Below are 17,710 nucleotides of genomic sequence, written 5' to 3'. Positions count from 1 at the left end.
CTGCTTCCCCACTGAAGTCCAAGCTCCATGTGCCCCAGGAATCTCCCCACAGCATCTGACCACCAAGAACACTACCCTACACAAAGCAGGCAGTGCAAGATATTAAATGTGTGGAAGGCTGGGTGTAGGGGCATGTACCTACAGTCCCTGCTACTCAGGAGTCTGAAGCCAGAGGCCTGATTGAGCCCAAGGGTCCAGGGGCAGCCTGGTGAAACAGCAAAACCCTGTCTCAAAAATAAAATAAAGGTGGGAAAGGCACAAGCTGAAAGCAGACCTCAATTAAGGGAGAGCCAACCACCTAGAACCTGTGACAAAATAACAGGCTAGAAATAGCAAAGCCAGGAAGAAAATGAGAAGAGTGCCACAGGGCTCACAAAGGGCTCGTTTAAACCCTGAGGCAGTAATGCACAGGTTTACCTGGAGCAGAAATAAAAGAATAAAAGAAAGCCCAGTCACTCTGGCCCTCTGAGGGGAGAACTACTAGAAGAACAGCAGGATGTGAAAATGAATTAATGAGGTTATCAGGCTTTAAGAACCAACCGACTGCTTTGTTGGAGTTTTATGGGCAAGACCTGGAAACAGGTCAGAGGTGGGCTGTAAGATGTTTAAGTTTAAAAAGCCTAAGAAGATTAAATAAAAATGAGGCTTTCCATTTACAGATACAAAGCACCATATTATTACAAATTATTACTGCTGACTTTTCATTTCCTAAACCAAAATGAGAAAATTCCTTAAGCTACCAGGGGTACTATCTAGGGTCCCCAAATGGAGCCCAGGCTTGTCTTTAGAGATGCTGAAAGGAATGGCAAAAGGAACTCAGAATTTCCAATAATCAACAAAGTAGAACTTAGGTTCCTTGACTACAAAAAAAGACTGGGTTTTAGTCAAGTGATTTGTTCAACAGCACCTCACACCAAATTAATGGGGAAACCGACAAGTGAATGGAGGTATTAGTGGCAAGTTACAGGATGGGTAACTCATTTCTGCAATGCAAAGTGAACCAGACTTTGCTACCCAAATGAGATGTAGGCAGTGTGGCAAGAAAGCTGGCAAAACCCTCTATAATAGTCTAGGCAAGTATGTTCATAAGCATTTTTCAAACATCTTAACAGATGTTTAATCTCAGTCTAATGTGCCATAGACAGAAAGCTTTAAAAAAAAAAAAACTATCTGGCAGGTAAGGTGGTGCACACATGCAATCCTAGCTGAGGCACGAAGATTGCAAATTTGAGGCCAGCTTTAGCAACTCAACAAAAAGAGCAGGGGTGATAGACCACCCCTACTCAATCTCCAGTATCATGAAAAAACAAAACCAAAAACCAAAAAGAAGTCAACAAAAAAATTTCCTGAAATACCTATTTTTTTCACAAAATTCATTCTCCCTTCCAAGCAAAGAAACCAGAATAAAAATGCCCTAGTATTAAAAGTAAGAAGCTGGTCACCATTTTGGCAAAGGAAGTAGTCTAGAAAACAGATAACTTTCTCACCTAACACTCAGGATATCAGGTGGAACAGGTAGCCAGATGGGCACAGCCGCTGTCTTCTTTTAACTAGTAAGTGTGTCATTAGGGCTTCCACTATGCACACCCACAGGTGCCCAAAAGCTATTAAATTCTGGATGAGTGAAGAATGAACAGTAGTATTGCATTCATAAGTGACCCTGATAGGGCTAATCTTAAGGCCAGTACAGAATTCTGAATTTTTTGAGCTAAAAGGGCCCTTTATAAATCCCACCAGGGTCAAACACTTTCAGGGGTCAAGCAGGCAAAATCATGTGCAAAGCTGAAAAGACACTGTAGACAAGCGGAAACCTTGAGGCCAGAGATCAACAGCACTCAAATACAAAAGCACAAAAATAAAAAAGTTCCGGCCACCCCGGTTTCTAGCCTTTCTCTTTAGAGAAGAGGAAACTGGCTGAAGGAGGTCACATGGCCAATTAATGACAGCTCAAACCAGGCAGCCTCAGGACTGGTCCCATGTCCTCGCACATCCCAGGCTTTCTCTGGGAACAGATGACCCAAACGTCAGCAGGGACCGCATCTTCCCCCTCCCATCTCCCAGCACTGCAAAAATAAAACTAACAGCTACTAAAAATGCCCCAGCCCAGAAAACCCTTATGGATAACTTTCTTCCACCAGCAGTTGCCCTCATTTAACCTTTGCCCTGATGATCGATAATTTCCCATCAGTCATGCTTAAAATTCCGCAGCCTGTAGGCCGAGTTCCTATCAGCTACCCATCCAATGGTACATATATAGGGCCAAGCCAAGGAAAATATTCCGCGCCCTTAAAGTAGTCACACTCGAAATGTCAATTTCTCTCGAGAAAGGTGGCAACAAGGGGAACCCGCGACCCCCGGGGAACAGACTAAAGAGAACAATCCTAAAGTCGGTACAGACGCTTCTAAAAATTACTTGGCACCGCCTTTGTAGAAGGAAAGAAAGCAAGAATGTAGAAGGCATCCCCCACCGCTGCCGCCCCTCTACATGGCCCTCAATTCCGGGGGCGCGAGGATGCCCGCGCGCACCACCTGGAGAGGGACCAGCAAAGCGACCCCTGGGCGCGCGGACGCAGCGGCCGAAGGAGGCGGCGACAGCCAGCCGTCCCGAGGGGACCCTACTTGAATCCCCGCAGCGCGGCCTGAGAGCCGGAGCGCGCGGTGGCTCCCGCGGCAGGCAGGGGTGAGCGCCCCGGATCCCCGGCCGGGCTCGGCAGGACGACACAGGCGAGGAGCCGCCGAGCATCACGGGGCGCGGGGCCCTGGTGACCGGAGGGCGCGGGGCCCCGGGAGAAGGGTGGTGTGGGAGGTCGCAGGCCGCGCCGCGGGGCCGGTGACAGCGCGCGGGGGCTGTGCCAGGCCGGCCTCGTGGGCGCACCGGGCAGCTCGGGGCCCGGCCGGCAGGTGCGACCCGCGGGCAGGAGTGGAGCGCACGGCCTGGCTCTCGCCTGGCTCTCACCTGGCTGCAGCTCCCTGGGCTCCAGTCCTGCTGCCGCGCCTCAGCGCCTCAGTGCCTACCACCGCCGCCGCCTCAGGTCCCCGCGACAGCCGCCTGCAAAATGGCGCCGCGGAGGGGCGGGCCGGGGGCGGGGAGCCGCGCAGCCGCCCGCCCCGCGCCGGTCTGGGGCCCACCTCCCTCCCCGCCCCCGACCCCCGCCCTCCGGCCTGCGGGGAGGGAGGGGCTGCCCCCTCGCCCTTGGGAGTACTGCCCCCAGCATCCCGGGCCACGCACCAGCCGCCCCCTTCCTGTTCTTTTTATTTCCCTCCCGGGTACTGAAAGCACGCCCCGCTTCTCGACCCTTCTCGTCACACCTGCTCCTGGGGACCCACCTGGAATGCAGAGTTCTCGCCCTCCAGATGCCCCCTTTTTAATCTACCGCGGGACTGTGAGCCCTGCCATCGCCGCAGGGTGATTAGCAGCTTGAGGTGCACTGGACTCAAAGGGGTTGGGTGTTTTAAAATAATTTTCACCGCTTCTCCAGTTAGGCCGTCAGGTTTCTTAACTCGAAGAAGAGGTTACATTATTATATGACATTACAATATGCGGACACCGTAACCTACACCAAGGCTTCTCAGACTTGAATTCCCTGGGAATCGTGTTAGGGGTGACTTCTGATATAACGGGTTTGAGGGAGTGCAGCCCGGGATTTTGCACGTCTAAAGTGACCCAGGTAATGCCCATAGGTTAGGTACTTGGGCCACTTAGGGGAAAAGCCATGCGTAAACCTGGGCGCTTAGTTTTTAGCGCACAGCAGTCTCTCTTTGAGGGCTCCATTAAAATGCACTGGCTGGGCCCCACCCCCAGTGGTGCTGAAGCTGGAGGTACCGGAGGGAGGCTCCAAAATTTGCATTTCCGATGGGTGATGCTAATGCTTCTGGTCTTGGGACAGCAGGTGTGAGCCTTTGCTGAAGCTATCTGAGTAAACGTTTAAAAAAAAAAAAATCTAGCAATTAGCGCTTTCTTAAGCCTTCCATCTTGTAACCACTTGTCATGGTTGCTTTACTAACCGAACAATAATTCAGTAGTTCCTAAATCAAAGCAACTCTTGAGAGCCATAAAGAACTATGGACCGTCGGGAGCGGTGGCGAACGCCTGTAATCCTAAAGGGAAAAAAAGAACTGTGGACCACATCTGACCTCACATGGCAAGAAGCAGATTTTTTTTTTTTTTTTTTAGCATAAATTGAACCCAGGAACGCTTAACCACTGAGCCACATCCCAAACCCTTTTATTTATTTTTTATTTTGAGACAGGGTTTTGCTAAATTGCTTAGGGCCTCGCTAAAATTTCTGAGGCTGGCCTTGAATTTGCGATCTTTCTGCCTCAGCCCCTGGAGCCTTTGAGATTACAGGCATGTGCCTGTAAACCCATCAAGAAATAGATTTTATCACAGGAAATATCTGCTTTTTCTGCAGTTTTGGGAACTCATATACATATCAATAGAATGAGGGCAGATGTGTGTGTTAACCAGCAATTATGGGAATCTCATAAAATAGAAAAAAGGTAAGCTGTATCTTTGAAATCAATGTGAGCTGAGCATGGTGGTGCATGCCTGTCATCCCAACCACACCCAATTTAGCAAGACCTTGTCTCAAAATTAAAATAAAAAAGAGCTGGAAATGTAGCTTAGTGGAGAAGTATCTCTGGGTTCAATGCCAGTACCTAAAAGAGAGAGAGAGAGAAGAATCAATAATGTATCATTCCATGTATTTATCTAATAGTTTTGTATTTTAGAAAATATAAGCATTCGCTTATATATTGGCAAAATGTTTAATCCTCATTAAAGGTGGAGAAAAGGAGACCAAGATTCTGTGACCAGCAACCAGAGAAAAACTCATATACTGACTGGCCAACAACTATCTTTCTACACCAGTGAGATCATTTTCCAACCAGTCAGTGTCTATGTCTGTCTCTCTCTCCCACCATCCCCCTCCCTCCTTATTTATGTATTTATTTTGTACCAGGAATTGAATCCAGTAGCACTTAACTACTAAGCCACATCTCCAGCCCTTTTTATTTTTTTGTTTTGAGACAGTGTCTTGCCAAGTTGCTGTGGGCCTCAGTAAATTGCTGATTAATACTGACCCCCTGAGCTTCTAAAAATCTACCCCTTCCCCGTTTTTTATTTCATTAATTGTTTCATTTCCTTGTCTCCCTCTCTCCTCTTAGGCATTATGGTTTTTCTGTATTCAAAAAAACCTTCCAGCCAGGCTCCATGTCACCGGCCTGTGATCCCAGCAGCTCTGGAAACTGAAGCAGGAGGATGGCAAGTTTCAAGCCTCAGCAATTTAGCAAGGCCCTAAGCAACTCAGTGAGACCCTCTTTATAAATAAAATACGAAAAAAGGGCTGGGGATGTGGCTCAGTGGTTGAGTGCCCATGGGTTCAATCCCCAGTACCAAGAGAGACAAAAAAACTTCCATTATCCCCATCTTCCCAGACTTCCTAACTCTCCTCCTTCCCCCACTCTTATTCATTACTTCTGAATAATTGTCTGATGTCATCTGTGACCTTCTAATCACCAAACCCCATCAGCCCTTTCATAAATAGTTCTGTAACATTCCATTGACTACTATCTCCTTGAACTTCTTTTCTTATAATGCCCCAATCTTGCTTACTGTCTGCACTTCCCCTTTCCTCCCCATCAGGGATGTTAAGAGTTTCTCAGGTTCACTTCTAGAAATGTTACTTTTCCAGCTAGGCACAGTGGTGCATACCTGTAATCTCAGCAGTTTGGGAGACTGAGGCAGGAGAATCGTGAGTTCAAAGCCAGCCTCAGCAAATTAGTGAGGTCCTAAGCAAAACCCCTATCTCTAAATAAGATATTTTTAAAAGGCTGGAATGGGCTGGGGATATAGCTCAGTTGATAGAGTGTTTGTCTTGCATGCATAAGGCCCTGGGTTCAATCCCTAGCACCAAAAAAAAAAAAAAAAAAAAAAGACTGGAATGTGGCTCAGGGGTTAAGAGACCCTGGGTTCAATCCCTGGTACCAAAAAAAAAAATGCTAGTTTCTCTAATATCTCCTTTCTCCCCATCTGCCTGCTCCTTCTCCAAATCCTTCCAAAGTTCACTCATCTCCTCATGCCTTTCTCACCAGACCAAATTTCTTTGAACTTCTAGACACATTTCTAATATCCCCTAGACAACCTGCCCTGGATGTTCTTCAGGAATTATAAATACAGTTGGCCATATCCATGGGTACTTCATCTATGGATTCAAACAACTGTGGGTCACATTTGGAAGTCAGGCACAGTGGTGCTCACCTATATTCCCAGCTGGGAGGCTGAGGCAGGAGGATTTCAAGTTCAAGTCCAGCCTGTATAATTTAGTGAGATCCTGTCTCAAAATAAAAAATACAAAGGTCTGGGGATGTATCTTAGTGGTAAAATGTCCCCCAGTTCAATCTCTAATACCAACAAATAAATAATTAAGTTGGGAATGTAGCTCAGTGGTAGAGTACTTTGCCTAGAATGCATGAGCCCCGAGTTTGATACTCAATGTGGAAAAAAAAAACAGGAAGAAAAACCCCATCTATCCCAAAAATGTACAGACTTTTTTTCTGTGTCATAATTGTTTAACAATTATTTAAACAGCATTTATATTGTAGTAGCTTTTATAAGTAATCTAGAGATTAAAGGATTTGAGAAGATGTGTGTATGTTATATGCAAACACTTCAGCATTATAAATGAGGAACTTGAACATCTGGAGATACCGGTACCTAGGTGTTGGGGGATCCTAGAACCAACACCCCACAGTCCCAACTACAGGACATCTCCACTTCTAGATTCATTATTCTCCTCCCACAAACCATTTTTTAATTTAGGTTCTCTCATGTTGCCACCAGAAACTTCAAAGTGGTCTTTGACTCCCAGTCCCCAGCTCACAGGTCCACTCTGTTATCTGTTGTCAATTTGAGCTGTCCAGCATAGGTACAAACCCTCACTCACTCCTCCTTGGACTGTTGAAAAGAAAAACTTTTCTCTGGCCTCTTGACTTCAAAAGTTATCTCCCAAAACTATCCTTGGTACCTCCCCAAACAAAGCTGACCACTTTATACCCCTTCTGAGAATCCTTCAGCCACACCCCACCCCCTTATAAAGAGTAACCCAGCAAATAATAACCACTGCCATTATAAAGAATAACCCAGTGGGATGGGGTTGTGGCTTAATGATAGAGTGTTTGGCCAGCACATGTGAAGCACTCAGTTGGATCCTCAGCACCACATTAAAAAAAAATTTTTTTTAAATAAATGCATTATGTTAACAACTAAAAATAAAATAATTTTTTTAAAAAAAGAATAACCTAGCAAAAAGAAAGAGAATGAAAGCTCTTTCTCAGCAAGGTATTCAAGAACCTTATCCTTTTAATCTCATGCTTTTTTCTTTTTTTTTCTGGACAAAGTACTATTTTTTACTGCTGTCAGACTGGAGTTAGTATCAGGAGATACCCTTCACTTAAGTCTTTCCAGATTCTTATCAGTATTGCACAAGATGATGCATACAGTGTTTATTCAGTGCTTGAATATGTTGGTGTTCAATGTCATTATTTTGATATAATTTTTATCATCAAATCAAAAAATACATGAGCATCTTCCCATTAGCTTCTTTTTCCTTTTATTTTCCATTTGTTTTCCTTCCTGATTACAACTCATACAAACAAGTTTTCTTTCCCTCCCCACTTAATTATAAAAACTAAAGAAGCTATCAAGAACATTTTATGACCTGGTTAATTTGATTGAAATTTCCATCATATCCAGGCTGTGTTATTTTTGAGAAGTAATTGTAGCTTGAGGCTATTCCATCTTCATACAGTACTTCTGCTCTTCAATATTATTTCCTACATCTCACTGGAGTCTAGGCCAGGGCAAACTTTATTTCGAAAAGGGCCGGATTGGAAATGTTTTAGGTGAACCAAATTGTATGGATACTTAGATAGTAATAGAAAACAAATTCCCACAGACTTTTTATTGATGAAATTCAAAATATAATAAAAATAACTGAGTATAGTAAAATATAAACAACTGAGTATAGTATTTATCTTTTATCTCTTTTGCGGGGGCATGGGCAATGCTGGAGATTGAACCTAGAACCTTGCACATGTTAGGCAAGTGTTCTACCACTGAGCTACAACTCTAGTCCTCTTGACTTCAAATGTTATCTCCCAAAACTAGTATATAATACTTTTATAATAAAATTTTGCTTAATTTGGGGCTTGAGATTAGTGTTTCCTGTCATCAAGTTGATCACACATGTTAATCTTTAGAAACCATTTTAGGCCACTCCACTCAGGGCACAGGCCTGTAATCCCAGCGACTCAGGAGCCTGAAGCATGAGAATTGCAAGCTTGAAGTCAGCCTCAGCAATTTAGCAAGACCCTAAGCAGCTTAGTGAGATCCTGCCTTAAATATAAAAAATAAAAAGGACTTGGGATGGAAATTAATGGTAAAATATTTCTGGGTTCAACTCCTACTACCTAAAAAAAAAAATTCTTAGCTGGCACAAAAACGGGCAGCTGGGCCTTAGATGGCTGACCCTTGATCTGGATCCAAGTCCCCTGGCTTAGGGTTGTCCCTTCAGGACAATACAAGACAGATATAATTTTTAATTTTCAAGAGATCTGATTGAATGATAGGAGAAGGCAAAATGGGAGTTTCTCAAGGTCACTTCACGTAGCTCTGAGAAAGTACCTGAGGCCAAGGGCAGGGGCTCCATCAGAAGAACAGCAGAACTCACACTTTCCTTAATCAGTCTCCTACTGAGACTTGTCAAGTATGGGTCAGCACAGGGGTGCCCAAGACCTGCCTGAAATGACTTTTCTCCCTCATCTTCAGTGATGTTTATTCCAACATTGTTTCAAATAGCAAACAAACAAACAAAAAACTGAAGGCAACCTAAATGTCTATCAATTGGGGAATGACTCATGATAAAAACACCACATAGCCCTACCCCATGCCTGCTAGCTTACTTTGATTGACTTATAATTCGTACACCGTAATATTCACAACTTTAAAGTATACAGTTTAGTGGTTTTCAGTATATTCACAAAATGGTACAACCATTACCACTAATTTCAGAACATTTTATTATTCCTCAGAAACACTTCAAACCTATAGTAGTCATTTCCCAATTCCCCTCTTCCTCTAGCCCTGGCAATCACTAATTTACACTCTTTCTTTAGATTTGCCTATCCTAGACATTTAGAATAAATGGAATCATAACATGTGGCCTTGTGACTGTTTTTTTCCAGTTAGCATGTTTTCACATTGTAGCATATAGCACTGTTGGAATAACAGCACAGCAATATTTCATTCTTTTTTGATCATGTGTATTTTACATAATACAAAATTTACCCTTTTAACCATTTGGGAGTGGGTGCCAGGGATGCTTTACCACTAAGTCATATCCCCAGCCTTTTTCGTTTTTTATTTCGAGACATTCTCACTAAATTGCTTAGGGCCTCACTAAGTTGCTAAGGCTGTCTTTGAACTTGTGATCCCCCTGCCTCAGCCTCCTGAGCTTCTGGGATTACAGGCATGCACCACCGTGCCCAGCTGAATTTCATTCCTTTTCAAATCCAAAAACCATTCTATTGTACTGCCTGACCATGAAATGACATCTCACCCCTGACCTGGCTAACCACCAGAAAGACAGAGCTGAGAGTACCAATAGTCAGGAGGCAGTGTCCTCAGGGTACCATCAGTGACTAAGCATATGAATAAGAAACCTGTATGAAGGATCCACCATGCCCAAGAAGACAGGATGCACCCAGGGGACACAATCTCAGAGGCAGAAACATATCTGTCCCACATGAGGGTCCAGCCTCTGAGCAAGCAGAGAACAGGTCTAGAGGGACTTGTGCTCAGTGGTTGATCACTACACAATGAGATCCAGTCCCTCTATGAGGACTGGTGGCTCATACCCCAAAAAAGGGACAAAAATTAAGTCATCAACATCATTTTTCATTGACCAGATCTGCAAACATTAATAGTTTCTATTATTGGTGAAGGCAAAGGGAAATGGACTTCTTCCTTGGGATATTATTTGGCAATACACATCAAAAATTTAAATACACATACCCCTTAACCCAGAACATCAGTTCTAGGACTCTACCTGGCAGAAAAACGTACTGGTGGGCCCAGGATTAATGCAGGAGGAGTGTCAAAGAAGCTCATTTGCTGCCACTTCAGCCTCTTCCATCCCCCTCACCATGGCAGTACCTGCAGACCTGAATTTCAGCCAGTGTTAGCTATCCAGGCCTGTACCAAGATACAAGAGGCATGGTACATGGGCTTCCCACTTAGGCAGTCCTCAGCTCTTTGTTTGTCCTTCATAAGTGACTTCACCTACCTGCAAATAATTTCAAATTCCCTACCTAATCATTTTCTCCAACACCTGACAAATAACCTTGTTTCCTGCTTCTTGGTGACCAGTCAGGAGAGGTGGGTTCCTTCCCTCACCCATAACCCCATTTCCCTTGAGGGACCCCTTTTCCCAGCTTTACACACTGGAGACCCTCTGAGACCTCCCTCCTTTGAGTCCCCTCCGCCTCTTAAGGCTGACTACCTCTTCCTTCTAAAACCTGCACCTTCCAGTTCCCGCCACCCTCCCACCTCCCATCCCTGTTTCTTCATCCCCACTTCCCTTCTCTCTTTACCCCCCTGGCAATCTGGCTTCTGTCCTTTTATTCATCTGAAACTTCCCACGTAAATTCCCACGTCCTTCAAATTGCACAATCCTGAAGATCTACCATCTCTAGCAGTCAGAGAAATGCAAATCAAAACCACCCTAAGATACCATCTCACTCCAGTAAGATTGGCAGCCATTATGAAGTCAAACAACAACAAGTGCTGGCGAGGGTGTGGGGAAAAGGGTACACTTGTACATTGCTGGTGGGACTGCAAATTGGTGCAGCCAATTTGGAAAGCAGTATGGAGATTTCTTGGAAAGCTGGGAATGGAACCACCATTTGACCCAGCTATTCCCCTTCTCGGTCTATTCCCTAAAGACCTAAAAAGAGCATGCTACAGGGACACTGCTACATCGATGTTCATAGCAACACAATTCACAATAGCAAGACTGTGGAACCAACCTAGATGCCCTTCAATAGACGAATGAATAAAAAAAATGTGGCATTTATACACAATGGAGTATTACTCTGCATTAAAAAATGACAAAATCATAGAATTTGCAGGGAAATGGATGGCATTAGAGCAGATTATGCTAAGTGAAGCTAGCCAATCCCTAAAAAACAAATGCCAAATGTCTTCTTTGATATAAGGAGAGTAACTAAGAACAGAGTAGGGACGAAGAGCATGAGAAGAAGATTAACATTAAACAGGGATGAGAGGTGGGAGGGAAAGGGAGAGAGAAGGGAAATTGCATGGAAATGGAAGGAGACCCTCAGGGTTATACAAAATTACATACAAGAGGAAGTGAGGGGAAAGGGAAAAATAATACAAGGGGGAGAAATGAATGACAGTAGAGGGGGTAGAGAGAGAAGAGGGGAGGGGAGGGGAGGGGAGGGGGGATAGTAGAGGATAGGAAAGGCAGCAGAATACAACAGACACTAGTATGGCAATATGTAAATCAATGGATGTGTAACTGATGTGATTCTGCAATCTGTATACGGGGTAAAAATGGGAGTTCATAACCCACTTGAATCAAAGTGTGAATTATGATATATCAAGAACTATGTCATGTTTTGAACAACCAACAATAAAAAAATTAAAAAATAAAAAGAAAAAAGAAAAGATCTGGAACTTATTGGAACTTTCTAGATGCATTTGCCATACCTGGTACCACATCCTCTCAGGAAAATCTCTTCTCCTTTGGTTTTGGACTGCATTTCCTGCTGATTTTCTTACTTCTCTGACCATGTCCCCCCATTCCCCCACTCTCCTTTCTCAGTCTCTTTTTCCTCCTGATTCCTTCAAACACTGGTGTCTGGTGGCAAGGGATATATGTCTGTGACCATTTCTGTTTTCCCCTCAAAAACCCTCAAATATAGGATCTACTCCCTGGACCATTGTAACCCCTCCTCTGGATCATTCTTGCTCATAAAGTCTCACCTTGGCCTTTCCTCGACACCTTCCAGGGCCCTAGATTGGGGTGTAAGTGAACTCCCTCCATGCCTCCTAGTATTTAGAATGTAAGTATATTGAAATGATTTGCTTTTCTGGTTCTCACTCTAATTGTCAGTCCTCCAGGGCAGAGGTTTTGATTTTTTGTGACTCTTTGTATGCCAGCTCTTCACATGATACCTACCACATAGTAAGGATTCAATAAATGGCCAATGACTTCTGCCATTGACCTGAATCAAAAGGGAGTTGGCCACTGATGGAAGGTATGATATGAAGGGACAGAGGACTCAGAATTAACCCCCGGGTTCCTGGAGAATTGAAAACTAAATTAGACAGAGTTCTCCAGAGTAATAGAACCAATAGAATATACAAGACATACCTAAGAGAGGATTTTTCTCCCCCTTGGGAATTAGCTCACACAATTATGACTCCAAAAGGTCCACAGGATGTTGTCTACCAGAAAAGCTGGTGGTAATTCAGTCTGAGTCTAAAGGCCTGAGAACCTGGAGCTCGGTTGTCCAAGTGCCGATGTCCCAGCTCCAGAAGAAAGAATGAGGACTTGGCCTTCCCTCTGCCTTTTTGTTCAGTCCAGGCCCTCCGCGGATTGGTTGATGCCTGCCCGCTTGATAAGGGCAGATTTTTTTTACTCAGTCAACTGAGTCTAACGCTAATCTCTTCTGCAAACACTTTCACACACACATACACACACAGAGAAAAAAATGTTTTACCAACTCCCAGTGCACCTCTTAGTCCAATCAAGTTGACACCTAAAATGAACCATCATAGAAGCCAAGAGGAAACAAGGTTAGAGGCAACTCATGGAATGCCCAGGCTTTATTCAAAAAGGAAATCATTTGAACCTAGAACTTCATTGACACACTTAGTCTTTAAGGGGGAGGGATGGAAAAGAAGAAAGATGTATCAGTAAAGTAGAATAAAATAAAAAAGAGGCAAAACTGTTGGAATTCAGGATGCTGCTCCCCTGTGGGAGGACAGGGACTTCTGAGGAACTGGTCATGTTCCGTGTGTTTACCAGTTGGGCGCTAGGCACACAGGTATGTATACTTAATGATTTCATTAAGCTGCATATTTATATCCATTTTTCTGTAAGTATACAAAAACATTTTAATAGTTAATGCAAAAATAGATTTAGAAAAAAATTTGAATTAGCAGATTTACATTCACTTAGTTATGTGTTCCCTGTTTTTAAATAGCATGGTCCATCAATAGGGTGGACCCTGAGGCAGAAATCAGGCCCAAGGAAGTGAATTGGTCCAAAATATCCTCTCCAGGAACATGTCCCTTAGAAAGTAAGGCTGTTTATGCAGGGTATAAAGATTTGTTTTAATCAATTAATTAGTAGTTCTGGGGATTGAATCCAGGACCTCATGCATGCATCCTACCACTGAGCTACCTCCACAACCAGGGGGTTTAATTTTTAATATCCTTTGATCCTAGAATAAAGAGGCCATGCAATTCATGCAAGCTTGGAGAGAAAAGGCACGGAGTTCCTGCTCCACCTCTGCCTTTCTGGATGACTTTGGGGAAATCATATAGCCAAACTACACTGTAAGTTTCCTAATATACAAACTGAAGATAATTCTATCTGACCCATATACAGCTTAAGTTAGTGTGAGGATTAAATGAGATAACTGGTGTGAATGTGTTCTATACAAATGTTTTTTATAGCCCTTGACAAATAAAGGTTTTAGTTTAAGAAGCCTAATCTGCTGATAAGGCCTCCAATTACATAAGGTCACTTGGAATTCGGATCATTTGTGTATTGTTGGCTACACCACTCACTTGTCTGTTATAAGTTAGTGCAGCCACTCTCCATTGGTCACATGCTACCTGGCAGGCACTGGGCTACTAACATTCTTGATACAACAATGGATTAAAAAACTCACCTAACCTGCCCCCAGAGAGCCTGCATGCTGGTAAGTATGAAAACAGAAATCATTGCAAACAATCATTGTTTGGTTGGGCTGCTAGTACTCACCAGACTTGTATCCTAGGATGTGAAATAACAACCAAGAAGTAACAAATAAAAATGATTATGTTAGTGATAAAGACTTAAAAGGAATGATCAGAGGATCAGCGTGTGATCAATGTTGGGGAATCAACTTAGGAAAGATAGTAAAGAAAGATGAAGGAAAGGACATTGTTGCTGATACTCAAAGGAGCAGGTTATGCAAAGAACTAGGGAAAGAATATTCCAGAAAAATAGGAATAACATGTGCAAAGGTTCTGAGGCAAATAAGGCAAAAATCAGTCAATGTGATTGAACTATTGAAGAGAGGAGGGAATAATGGGATGAGATGAGACTGAAGAAGAGATAATGAGGGGGTCAGATTGATCAGGGCTTCTAAATATGGTGGGAGGTCATTAGAGGGTTTGAGTAACATGATCACATTATATATTAAGATCACTCTGGCTGCTGTGTGGAGATGGGTCAAAGAGGCCAAGTAAAAAGCAAATAGAACAAGAGGAGTTGCAGTGATTCAGATGGGAGATGGTGGCTGGGTCTGGAATAAGAGCCATGGAGGTGGAGACAAGGGGGCAGATGAAAGTATACTTTGAGGCTAATGCAGTACTGACAGGGATTGCCAATGGGCTCCATGTGAAAGACAAAGAGACGGGAGAAACAAAGGATAACTTTCTGGTTTTGGAACTAGGGCAGCCAGGTGGGTGAAAGGCCATTCTCCAGACAAGGCTGACAGAAGGAGGTGAGGTTGGGGTGGAGCACAGCCTAGAAGACTTCATTCTGTGACATCCCCCAAAGGAAGCATCAGGTAGGCAGATGGATTTAGCATCCAGATGCATTATGAAGGCACAGAGGAGAGGAGTAAGCACATGTGAATCATCAGCAAGACTCTAACTTAAGAGCCAAGGGATTCAACAGGATCATCCTGGGACAAAGTGTAGATGGAGAAGAGCAAAGGCCTGGGAATGAGCTCCAGGGGCTCCTCCAGCACTGGAGACTGCAAGTAAACTGAGAGAGGATGGTGGATGAAGACAATGAAAGCCACAGACCATCACCTCCGAAATCAACAGAGACCGTTAGCAATAACATGTGCTACCGACAAAGTGGGTAGAGAAGAATATCATGGTGCAAAAAAGGGTTCAGGCATGAAACATATCAGAAAAGAACCAGAGATTCTGGTCAGAAGGGGAAAGAATTCTTTCCCTTTTTTAAAAGAAGGAATAAGATACTTACAATAAAGTGCCCAGACTAAGGGGATGATTGATGAATTTTTACACACATATGCACCTGGATAAGCACCATCCAGATCAAGATACAGAATATTTCCAGACTCCTCAAAAGTTCCTTTATGTCTTTCCCAGTCATTACCTACTTCTCCCATGGAAATCATCATTCTATCACATTAGTTGGTTTTGCTTTTTTTTTTTTTTTTTTTTTTTTTGGACTTGGTATAAACAGAATCATGTAGCAATGCTCCTTTGTGTCTGGCTTTCACTCAACAGTATGTCTGAGATTCATCCATGGTGTTGCAAGTGGTAATAGTTCATTCTTTCGCACAGCTGCACAGTGTTCCATTACACAAAGGCTATCATTTATTTACCCATTCTGCTGTTAATGGACATTTTAATTGTTCATAGCTTGAGAATATTATATGCAACAAACATTCTTGTACTGGTATTTTCTAAAAGGATTATGTTTTGTTTCATATGGTCCAAGAACAACTTCAGATAAGTACCAGAATGATATTGTTAAAATTCAAGAAGATGGCCAGGCGTGGTGGCACATGCCTGTGATCTCAGCTACTCGGGATACTGAAACAGGAAGACTGCAAGTTCAAGGCCAGCCTCGGAAATTCAGCAAGACTCTGTCTCAAAATAAAAAAAATAAGAAGTGCTGGGGATGTGGCTCAGTGGTAAAGCACCCCTGGGCTTGATCCCCAGTACAAAAAATAAATAAAAACAAACAAATAAAAACCTAGACTAAAAAGTATGCAAGTTAGGGCTGGGGTTGTGGTTCAGTGGTAGAGCACTTGGCTAGCATGTGTAAGGCACTAGGTTCGAATCTCAGTACCACATATAAATAAATAAATAAAATAAAGGTCCATCAACAACTTAAATTTTTTAAAAATATGTATATTAGATTATCTTTCACTGAAAATAATGAAGTACACCATGTCTGATTTATGTGCAAGGAATAAAGAATATAAGTAAAGAAAATGTATTCACTCTGCTATCAGAAAGTCCAGAAGCAGGTTGGGCTTAGTTTTGATTAAGTTTCATGATAGCTTCAGAGACTCAAGTTCTTTTCATTTTTCATCTCATCTCCTCCATGTATCAGCCTAACTCAGATTGTTCATTGGTTCCAAGTGTTAAATGCATTCACTGTAATTTTCAACAGAAAAAGAGGGACAATTTTCCCAAGCATCTCTAAGAGCAAGGGGCCCTTTTCCAAGTGGTCATCATCACAACCATGAGGTTGTGCCTCAGTTCAAACTGCCAGAGAAGGGTTGTGTACCCACCCTGAACCAGTCATTGGCAAGGTGTGTTTGTGCTGTGAATGATTTCAGAGGTGATCTTCTGTGGTTATGTGAGGATATTGACCACCAAAGTCGGTTGCCTCCTAAACATCACCTCCTAAACAGCACTTGTCAACCTAGGGGTGACAGCGAGAGCAGGAGCTAGAAACTTCATAGGCAGACAGGGTGGGACCTCTGGTGCAATAATTATGTATACAAAGTATCTGATGGGCCAGACAGCACTTGGTCAAGCATGTGAAGGAGTCCTTGAACAAGCATCTGAACAGCACATGATCAACATACAGATTGGGGGAGGAGAAGTGCGGAAGATCAATGAGTGTCTCAATCTGATTGAATGAAGAAACTCCCCTCAAATGTCACCAGCCAATAGCTTTAAAGGTCATCTTCTATAAAACCATATAAACCCCTAGACTGCAGCTACCCATTTAATATCTCTCCCTTGCAGAAGCTGTATTTCCTGTCTTTTTTAAAGAAAGAAATAAACTGTCATTTTACTCTACCCTTATTCTTCGGATCCATGGGACAAAGAAACCAGCCTCCTCAAGGCTGTTCCTCTCAACAGAACGTAAAAAAATATTAGGAAGCAGTGGCTTGGACCAGTGCCTCTTCTAGAATGATCTACACGCCATCAGCATTAACTGGGAGTGTTGGTTCCCTGGCAGCAAACCCAGCAGCTCAGGAGGTGGAGGCAGGCGGGTTGTCCAGTCTTGGCAATTTAGTGAGAGTTTTTTTGAAAACAAGAAATAAAAAGGGCTGGGGATGTAGCTGCGAGGTGAAGTGCCTCTGGATTCAATCTCTGACACCAACAAAACAACACGTGCAAAAGCTCACACAAAAAGCTGAATCACTTGGGAGAGGCAAGGCTCCAGGGGACATCCACTTGCTCCTGGCCACAGCTTCCTTATTTCCACATTTTGATTGCTGTGGAGGCAACAGGGCCTTTGGCATTCCAGTTCTGCTGAGGATTCGGGAAGTCACTCTTTTTTTCTTTGCCTCTCTCCCTACATCTTTCTTTTTTTGGGGGGGTGGCGGGGTGGGGGCAGGAAACACAACATAAAACTTGGCTATTTCATTTATTTTGAAGTATTTGGTACTGGGGATTTGAACTCAGGGG

At 43.4% G+C, this 17,710-nt stretch overlaps 1 protein-coding gene across 2 annotated transcripts in view; it reads right to left on the bottom strand.

The window, feature by feature from the left end:
* Slc23a2 (solute carrier family 23 member 2) overlaps positions 1-3,045 on the bottom strand; it is a 113,196-nt gene extending 110,151 nt beyond the window's left edge. For both annotated transcript variants that reach the window (XM_071608773.1, XM_027920179.3), the window contains exon 1: positions 2,957-3,045. The gene's annotated coding sequence lies outside the window, so the exon portion shown is untranslated. The remainder of the gene's footprint in view (positions 1-2,956) is intronic.
* Between the last annotated feature and the right edge of the window lie 14,665 nt (positions 3,046-17,710).

Source organism: Marmota flaviventris, chromosome 2, assembly GCF_047511675.1.
Source record: "Marmota flaviventris isolate mMarFla1 chromosome 2, mMarFla1.hap1, whole genome shotgun sequence".
NCBI lineage: Eukaryota > Metazoa > Chordata > Mammalia > Rodentia > Sciuridae > Marmota > Marmota flaviventris.
The sequence above is the reverse complement of the archived record's forward strand: the minus strand, read 5'-3'. Positions and strand labels throughout refer to the sequence as shown.